A 10,300-nucleotide genomic window follows, 5' to 3' on the forward strand; every position below is an offset into this window, starting at 1 on the left:
TGTGTGTTACAGATGGGAATGGGGGAGGGGAGCAGTTCATCAGGTTGCGTGTTGTGAATGGAGGGCAGTTGCAATGTTGTGTTAGGGAGGGAGGAGGGGTTGCAAAGTGGAATGTTGGGGCGCGGATGGTGGGGTTATGGACGGGGGGGGGGGGGGTTGTTCAAGACCCCGGTTTTGGGAGAGGGTGCGGGGACAGCCCTGGGTGCGGAGGGAAGGGGGGTGAGGGGAGAAGGGAGGCGGGGATGAGGGGAGAAGGTGGGGTGTGAGGGGAGAAGGGAGGCGGGGATGAGGGGAGAAGGTGGGGTGTGAGGGGAGAAGGGAGGCGGGGATGAGGGGAGCGAGGGTGAGGGGAGGGGAGAAGGGGGTGAGGGGAGAGCAGGCTCCTCACCTATCCACGTTCTCCAGAGATCGCTGCTCTCCCAGTAACTGGAACGAAGGGAGTGAATGGAGGGGAGGGCCGAGCCAGTGGCTGGCGCGCCATTCCCCGCTGTTGTGTGTGTGTGTGTGTGCGGGGGGGAGACACGGCCTGGTGCTTTCCCCGAGCAAACGTGATGCCCCTGGCCAATTTTGTGTGTGTGTGTGTGTGAGAGAGAGAGGACTCGGTCCTTCCCCGGTGTCCCGGGAGGTGGCAGGGAGGGAGGGGGGTGGCAGGGAGGGAGGGGGGTGGCAGGGAGGGAGGGTTGGTTAGGGGGCATCATTTCCCTCCCCCTCCCCCCTTCAACCTCCCCGGGGCCCGGCCAAGCACCGATCAAACGTGACGCCCCCTCCCATTTTGTGTGAGGGGGAGAGGAGGCCGTGTCCCGGGCTGAGGTCTCTCACCCCCTCCACACACACACACACTCGCTCGCTCCCCGGGCGGCGGTTGCCCGGTGCCGGTCCCGCGCGGGTACTCACCGCCGCTCGCGCCGCCTCCATTGCCCGCCCGCGCCCGCGTTCCCCCTCCCCCCCCCCCACCTCGGCTCCCCCTCCTCCCTCCCTCCCTCCGCGTCACGTGACGCCGCAGACCCCGCCAGCCGCTCGCCGAGTTCACACCAAAGATCAGGTTCTCACTTCCCCGCTCCCATCCATCGCTCTGCGCTCGGCACTGCACGTCAGCGGCGCAGAGGCCACTCGGCCCGTCCACACACACCCGGCTGCCCCTGCACCGGTCAACATGTCCCACCTGCCCGCGCCTGGTCCAGATCCCTGTATTTGTTATTTACACTGTTGTTGTTATCATTGTCCATTTATTTGTTTATATATTTAAATACACTGAACTTTTTTAGTTGTTTATTATGGTGTTTACAAAGTAATGTCTACATAAGATTGAACACAACGTGCTGGAGTAATAATAATAATAATGGATGGGATTTATATAGCGCCTTTCTAATACTCAAGGCGCTTTACATCGCATTATTCATTCACTCCTCAGTCACACTCGGTGGTGGTAAGCTACTTCTGTAGCCACAGCTGCCCTGGGGCAGACTGACGGAAGCGTGGCTGCCAATCTGCGCCTACGGCCCCTCCGACCACCACCAATCACTCACACACATTCACACACAGGCAAAGGTGGGTGAAGTGTCTTGCCCAAGGACACAACGACAGTATGCACTCCAAGCGGGATTCGAACCGGCTACCTTCCGGTTGCCAGCCGAACACTTAGCCCATTGTGCCATCTGTCACCCCAGTGCCTCAGTGGATCAGGAAGCATCTGGAGAAACAGGATGGGTGATGTTTCGGGTAGGATCCCTTCCTCAGACTCGTCCCCTATCCACCTTCTCCAAAGATGCTGTTGGCCCACTGAGTTACTCCAGCACTTTGTGTCTATCTTCGGTATAAACCAGCATCTGCAGTTCCTTCCTACACATGATTCTTGACATTTGATAGTTATATGGATGGGAAAGGAATGGAGGGTTATGGTCTGAGCGCAGGTATATGGGACTAGGGGAGATTATGTGTTCGGCACGGACTAGAGGGGTCGAGATGGCCTGTTTCCGTGCTGTAATTGTTATATGGTTATATGGTTATATGGTTATTTACAGTGAGAATGTGTTGCACAAAGTTATCCTGCAACCTGGTGGGTTTTTGATGGTAAGGAACAGCATGGAAAGAAGCCCATCGGCCCACTGAGTCCACGCTGACCAACGATCACCTGTTCACATCAGTTCTGTATTATCCATCTGGCAGCAATTAACAGAGACCAATTAACTTACAAATCCGAGATAGACAATAGGTGCAGGAGTAGGCCATTTGGCCCCTCGAGCCAGCACCGCCATTCAATGTGATCATGGCTGATCATCCCCAATCAGTACCCCGTTCCTGCCTTCTCCCCATATCCCCTGACTGCTATTTTTAAGAGCCCTATCTAGCTCTCTCTTGAAAGCATCCAGAGAACCTGCCTCCACCGCCCTCTGAGGTAGAGAATTCCACAGACTCACCACTCTCTGTGAGAAAAAGTGTTTCCTCGTCGCCATTCTAAATGGCTTTCCCCTTATTCTTAAACTATGGCCCCTGGTTCTGGACTCCCCCAACATCGGGAACATGTTTCCTGCCTCTAGCGTGTCCAAGCCCTTAACAATCTTATATGTTTCAATGAGATACCCTTCTCATCCTTCTAAACTCCAGAGTGTACAAGCCCAGCCGCTCCATTCTCTCAGCATATGACAGTCCCACCATCCCGGGAATTAACCTATGCTGCACTCCCTCAATAGCAAGAATGTCCTTCCTCAAATTAGAGGACCAAAACTGCACACAATACTCCAGGTGTGGTCTCACTAGGACTCTGTACAACTGCAGAAGGACCTCATTGATCTTATGGACACAACATGCAGAAGTAATGGATAGTTAAAGATGGGTCCCGACCCATAACATCACCTATCCATTTTCTCCAGAGAGTGAAGAAGGGTCTCGACCCGAAACATCACCCTTTCCTTCTCTCCAGAGATGCTGCCTGTCCCGCTGAGTTACTCCAGTTTTTTGTGTCTATCTTTCATATAAACCACCATCTGCAGTTCCTCGTTATTACCGACAAACCCAAACGTCTTTCGGATGTGGGAAGAAACCAGATCACCCTGAGGAAATCCACGTGGTCACAGGGAGAACGTGCAAACTCCACACAGACAGCACGAGAGGTCAGGATCAAACCCGGGTTGAACCCTGTTAGGCAGTGTCTCTAGCAGCTGCACCGCTGTGCCAGAAGAGGTTATTTTTGACTTTAGTCTACTGGATGGGGATCCCCCTACACACCAGGGAAAATTTACAATCATTACCAAAGCCAATTAACCTACAAACCTGTTCAAGAAGGAACTGCAGATGCTGGAAAATCGAAGGTACACAAAAATGCTGGAGAAACTCAGCGGGTGCAGCAGCATCTATGGAGCGAAGGAAATAGGTAACGTTTCGGGCCGAAACCCTTCTTCAGACCCTTCACCTACAAACCTGTTAGTCTTCGGAGTGTGGGAGGAAACCGGAGCATCCGGGGTAAACCCAAGTGGACACAGTGGAGAACGTACAAACTCCGTGGACAGACAGCACCTACAGACAGGATCGAACCCGGGACTCTGGCGTTGTAAGGCAGCAACTCTACCGCTGCGCCACCCAGGTAGTTGAGGCCAGTGCTATAACATTGTTTAAAAGACACTTGGACAGGCACATGGATGGGAAAAGTTTAGAAGGATTTGGGACAAACGCCGGCAAATGGGACTAGCGTAGATGGGCATCTTGGTCAGCATGGATAAGTTGAGCCAAAGAGCTGTCTCCCTGCTGCATTGGCCTTGGCAGTGCTGCATCTGTTAGAATTGTGCCAAGAGATAAAACGTGCAGAATTTGTACCAACGAGGCCTGTGTTCCTTTGTTCGTAAAGGTCGAGGACGTTGTGATCAAGGCACTTGAGGACGGTGGAATGAGATGATAGAGAAACTATTTCCTTTGATTACAGAGTGGAGAGTACGGGGTGACAATGCCCTGATGTTTCAGGCCGACCTTTCCCCACACACACACACACACAAACGGCAGCGGAAAGCTAGAACTCCGAGCAAGCTGGGGTTCTTTGCTGCTTGCAAGGTTAAGAGTTTTTGCTTGGTTAAAGGAATGAAGAGAAATGGAGTTGAAGCACAGATCAGTCAGGATTTAATGGAGAGGCAAAGGGAGAGGGGGTGGGGAGGGGAAGGGAAGGAGAGGGTGGAATGGAATGGAGGGGAGAGGGTGGAATGGAGTGGAGGGGAGAGGGTGGAATGGAGTGGAGGGGGAGGGGCAAGTAAGGAGGAAAATAGACTTGAAGCACAAATCAGTCAGGATTTAATTGAGTGGCAAAGAGGGGAAGGATGTAGTGGGGGAAGGGGTGTGGAGGAGAGGGGTGGAGCAGCGGTAGAGTTGCTGCCTTACAGTGCCGGAGTACCTGGTTCGATCCTGACTACAGGCTCTGTTGTCTGTATGGACTTTGTATGTTCTCCCTGTGATCGGGTGGGTTTCTTCTGGATGGTTGGCATCGGATGGCACTGCACAGGGCAGCAGCGCGCCTTACAGTCAGTGGGACGACGGGTCACAGAGAGAAACACCACGCCCACAGGCCCTTTGGCCCATCGAGACCATGCCGGCAATCAGACACTTACCCTACACAAGTTGCATTTTTTATTCTCCCCACATTCTGTTCTCATCATTAGGGGCAGCACAGTGTCACAGCTGGTCGAGCCGCTGCCTCACAGCACCAGTGACCCGGGTTCAATACTGACCTCAAATCCTGTCTACGTGGAGTTTGCACGTTCTCCCTGTGACCGCGCGGGTTTCCTCCGGGTGCTCCGGTTTGCTCGTACATCCTAAAGACGAACGTGTTTGTAGGTTAATTGGCCCTCTGTATACTGTTGTTGGTGGATTGGAAAGTGGGCTATCATAGAACTAGTGTACGGATGATCTGTGGACAGCATGGATTCGGTGGGCCGAAGGGCTTGTATCCGTGCTGTATCTTTCAAAATCAATCTAATTTGCAGCCTCTCGATCCTCTGCAGCAGCCATTTTTTGTGCTGCCGGCTTGGGTGCCCAGAGAGAGGGGAGAGAGACAGAGAAGAGGGGAGGGGAGGGGAGAGGGAGAGAGAGCGGGGACCTCATTGAAACACTCAGAGTAGTGAAAGGCTTGGATAGAATGGATGTGAAGAGGATGTTTCCACTAGTGGAGAGTCTAGGACTAGAAGTCTTAGCCTCAGAATTAAAGGACTTCTTTTAGGAAGGAGATGAGGAGAAATGTCTTTAGCCAGAGGGTGGTGAATCTGTGGAATTATTCGCCACAGACGGCTGTGGAGGCCAAGTCCGTGGATATTTTTAAGGCAGAGATAGATAGATTCTTGATCAGTACGGGTGTCAGGGGTTATGGGGAGAAGGCAGGAGAATGGGGTTTGGAGGGAGAGATAGATCAGCCATGATTGAATGGCAGAGTAGACTTGATGGGCCAAATCCTATCACTTATGACCTTATGACCTCTATGAGAGGGGAGAGAGAGAGAGATGGGAGAGAGGGGAGGGGAGAGAGGGAAGACAGGGTCTAGGCCCTTCCCTTGAGGTAGCTCAGGAGCACGTCAGGGGGTGTGTTTAGTTAGTTTATTGTCACAAGTATTGAGGTACAGTGAAAAGCTATTTTTTGTTGCTATCCAGTCAGTGGAAAGACTAGACATGATTACAATCGAGCCGTCCACAGTGTGCAGATATAGGATAAAGGGAATAATGTTTAATGCAAGATAAAGTCCAGTAAAGTCCAATCAAAGAGTCTGAGGGTCTCCAGTGAGGTAGATAGTAGTTCAGTACTGCTGTCCAGGTGTTGATGGGATGGTTCAGTTGCCTGACAACAACCAGGACGAAATTGTCCCTGAATCTGGAGGTGTGCGTTTTCACACCCATATAACCATATAACAATTACAGCACAGGCCATCTCGGCCCTTCTAGTCCGTGCCGAACACTTACTCTCACCTAGTCCCATCTACCTGCACTCAGACCATCTTTCCCGTCCATATACCTATCCAATTTATTTTTAAATGATAAAATCGAACCTGCCTCCACCACTCCCACCGAACCTGCCTCCATCATTCCACACAGGTACCACTCTCTGAGTAAAGAAGTTCCCCCTCATGTTACCCCTAAACTTCTGTCCCTTAATTCTCAAGTCATGTCCTCTTGTTTGAATCTTCCCTACTCTCAATGGAAAAAGCTTATCCACGTCAACTCTGTCTATCCCTCTCATCATTTTAAAGACCTCTTATCAAGTCCCCCCTTAACCTTCAGCGCTCCAAAGAATAAAGACCAAAGACCTCTGTACCTCTTGCCCGAGGGGAGAGGGGAGAAGAGGGAGTGTCGGGGGTGAGACTGGTCCTTGCTGGTTGCCCTTGCCGTGGTAGCGTGAGGTGTAGATGGAGTCAATGGAAGGGGGAGGGGGTTGGTTTGTGTGATGGTCTGGGCAGCGTCCACAATTTCTTTTAGCCCGAGGGTCTCTGATGAGGTCGAAAATAACTCTCGAGTTGTTGATGGGATGGTTCAGGAGCCTGATAACAACTGGGAAGCTGATATCAGTGTGAAGCTGGGGGTCAGGAATGGGGCAGATCCTGCCTGAGTACCTCTGACTGTGTGTAAATCACCCCGCCACCACACCAAATGCCTTTTAGATCAATTCCACGACACACAGCCGTGATTTAAGGCTCCCCAAATCTAATCTCCAGGCAATGATCCACCTCCCCCCCACACTCCTCAGATTTCATGCCAATGGGAGTCTCCGGACTCTGGGAGGAGAAACTCACCCAGTTTCCCGTAAACCTCAGCCCCTGAATTCCAGTGGAAAGACTTTCACAGCCTCCACCCTCAATGGTTCAATGGTACTTTATTTCTCAGGTACAGTGAGATTCATTTGTGTAAACAGTTCAGTACAAGTATCATCATATATATGCATTGAGATACATATGGTCAGAAGTTGTAGGAGCAGAATTAGGCTCAATCATTAGAGACTGGGGAGGGGAGAAGGAAGAGAGACTCTGTCATTCAATCATGGCTGATCTATCTCTCCCTCTCAACCCCATTCTCCTGCCTTCTCCCCATAACCCCTGACACCCATACTAATCAAGAATCTATCAGTCTCTGCCTTAAAAATACCCATGGACTTGGCCGCAGCCTTCTGTGGCAAAGAATTCCTCAGATTCACCACCCTCTGACTAAAGACATTCACCCTCATCTCCTTCCTAAGGGAACATCCTTTAATTCTGAGGCTATGACCTCTGGTGCTAGACTCTTCCACTAGTGGAAACATCAGAGTGGATCTTCGATAAGTTTCAATGAGGTACCCCTCATCCTTCTAAATTCCAGCACGTACAGGCCCGGTGCCGTCAAGCGCTCATCGTACGTTAACCCACTCATTCCTGGGATCATTCTCGTAAACCTCCTCTGGACCCTCTCCAGCGGCAGCACATCCTTCCTCAGATAAGGAGCCCAAAATTGCTCACATTACTCCAAATGGAGTATTCAGGAGCGGAAAAGACGGCAAAAAGTAGTAAACACTGCCCAGTCCATCATCGGCTCTGACCTCCCTACCATCGAGGGGATCTATCGCAGTCGCTGCCTCAAAAAGGCTGGCAGCATCATCAAGCACCCACACCATCCTGGCCACACATTCATCTCACCGCTACCTTCAGGTAGAAGGTACAGGAGCTTGAAGACTGCAACGTCCAGGTTCAGGAATAACTACTTCCCCACAGCCATCAGGCTATTGAACTCAACTCAAACAAAACTCTGAACATTAATAACCCATTATCTGTTTATTTGCACTTTATCTGTTTTATTTATTCATGTGTGTATATATTTATACAATGGTATATGGACACACTGATCTGTTCTGTATTCGTGCCTACTATGTTCTGTTGTGCTGAAGCAAAGCAAGAATTTCATTGTCCTATCAGGGACACATGACAATAAACTCTCTTGAATCTTCAATGTGGCCTGAGCAGCACCTTTTAGTGCCTCAGCATTACATCCCTGTTTTTGTATTCTAGCACTCTTGAAATATCTTTTTGTAGAAGGGTTTCCACCCGAAACGTTGCCTATTTCCTTCGCTCCATAGATGCTGCCTCACCCGCTGAGTTTCTCCAGCATTTCTGTCTACTCTCGAAATAAATGCTTGCATTGCGTGGTGTGTGTTCAGATTCATATTCAAAACGTTATTGTCATTGTGCAGTTACAAGTACAGAGACAACGAAATGCAGTTAGCATCTCACCCAGAAGTGTGAACACAGAATAATGGAATAGTAAAATATATATATATGTATATACAGTAGCAGTAGTGCAATTTTCGGGGGGGCGGGAGATCAGTCACTGGGGGAAGGAGTGTCCGAGGGGGGGAGAGGGACGACTGGCAATCACCAAGGTGCAGAGTTAAGTAGGGTAACAGCCGCAGGGAACAAGCTGTTCCTGAACCTGCTGGTCCGGCAACGGAGAGACCTGTAGCGCCTTCCAGATGGGAGGTGGGTAAACAGTCTGTGGTTGGGGTGAGACCAGTTCTTGACGATGCTGCGCACCCTTCGCAGACAACGCTTGCTTTGGACCGACTCAATGGAGGGGAGTGAGGAACCGGTGATGCGTTGGGTAGTTTTCACCACCCTCTGCAGTGCTTTCCGGTCGGACACAGAGCAGTTGCCATACCATACTGTGATACAGTTAGTAAGGATGCTCTCGATGAGTATGTATACATATACTCACAAATACACATAAATACAGAAATTTATTTTTCTCTCTTGTTTATTATAGTGTTCACAGGGTACTATGTTTACATATTCTGTTGTGCCGCTGCGAGTGAGAATTTCATTGTTCTATCTTCACATTGTGTTTTTGATTTGTGTATTGGTGATGTCTTTATTATTTATTTTACTCCGATTATATGTTTTTTACTCTTGTTAAATTCTGTAAGGTGTCCTTGAGACTTTTGAAAGGCGTCCACAAATAAAATGTATAATTATTATTATTATTATTATTATTATCTGGGACACATGACAATAAAACAGTCTTGACTCTCTTAAATACCTTGGATGCCATCTTTCCAACAGCAGGGGGACCAGAACTGAACACAGTACTCCAAGTTTAGTTTAGAGATACAGTGCGGAAACAGGCCCTTTGGCCCACTGGGTCCGCGCCGACCAGCGACCCCCGCACACTAAAGGGCCTGTCCCACTTTCACGACCTAATTCACAACCTTTTTTACTCGTGGACATTTGTCATCATTGTGAAAAAACGCCCCGACCTACTGGATGCAACGAGTACCTACGACTAGCATCACGACCTGCTACGACCTACCTACGACCTCGTGACGACCACGCTGCGAGTATGAGTCAAGGGCAAACTCGGCAGAGGTCGTGAATTAGGTCGTGAAAGAGGGACAGGCCCTTAACACGACCCTACACACAACAGAGACCAGTGGCGACTGGGACTAAAAATATTGGTTGCCAGGAGACAAAGGGGGCCCACCCACAACTACAATGCTATAATTTAACAGGGACCCACTTGCCATCGGGAAAGCTGACATCCTGGCCAGTCCACCACTGACAGAGACCATTTTACATTTACTACAAGGCAGTTAACCTACAAAACCCTGTACGCCTTTGGAGTGTGGGAGAAAACCGGAGATCTTGGCGAAAACCCACGCAGGTCACGGAGAGAATGTGCAAACTCTATATAGACGGCACCCGTAGTCAGGATGGAACCCGGGTCTCTGGCGCTGTGAGGCGCAACTCTACCGCTGCGCCACCGTGCCCAGTGATGCTGTGTTCAGTGGCGCAGTGGTGAGGGGTTGGGGGGAGGGGGTGACTGGGTTACACCACCCTACACTTGAGTGGGATGCAGTGAAGGATTGATTACACTGGGACTGGCTGAATACATTGTGACAGGACGTGACTGGTCTGTGCAGAGCTACAGCAGCTCGTGCTTCACTGTAAACTGTATTGGTATTTGCCTGCCCCCCGTCTCTTTTCCACCTATCGTCCCCCTACCACAATTAGTCTGAACAAAGGTCCTGACCCGAAACATCACCTATCCATGTTCTCCAGAGACGCTGCCTGACCCGTTGAGTTACCCCAGCACTTTGTGTCTTTTTTTTGTAAACCTGCATTTGCGGTTCATGTTCATGTGATAGGAGCAAAGTTAGGCCATTCTGCCCATCAGGTCTACTCCGCCATTCAATCATGGCTGATCTATCTCTCCCTCTCAACCCCATTCTCCTGCCTTCTCCCCGTAACCCCTGACACCCGTACTAATCAAGAATCTTCTATCTCTGCCTTAAAAATATCCACTGACTTGGCCTCCTTGGT

General features: G+C 50.3%; 1 protein-coding gene across 4 annotated transcripts in view; it reads right to left on the reverse strand.

Moving 5' to 3' along the window:
* Nucleotides 1-936, reverse strand: part of tcf20 (transcription factor 20) — an 85,789-nt gene extending 84,853 nt beyond the window's left edge. For 3 of the 4 annotated variants that reach the window (XR_004410114.1, XM_033013425.1, XM_033013422.1), the window contains exon 1: nt 895-936. The gene's annotated coding sequence lies outside the window, so the exon portion shown is untranslated. Of the gene's footprint in view, nt 1-388; nt 506-894 lie in introns of those variants that run through there. The other variant, XM_033013423.1, reaches the window with a different exon arrangement.
* Between the last annotated feature and the right edge of the window lie 9,364 nt (nt 937-10,300).

The sequence above is a fragment of the Amblyraja radiata genome, chromosome 38 (genome assembly GCF_010909765.2).
Source record: "Amblyraja radiata isolate CabotCenter1 chromosome 38, sAmbRad1.1.pri, whole genome shotgun sequence".
Taxonomy (NCBI): domain Eukaryota; kingdom Metazoa; phylum Chordata; class Chondrichthyes; order Rajiformes; family Rajidae; genus Amblyraja; species Amblyraja radiata.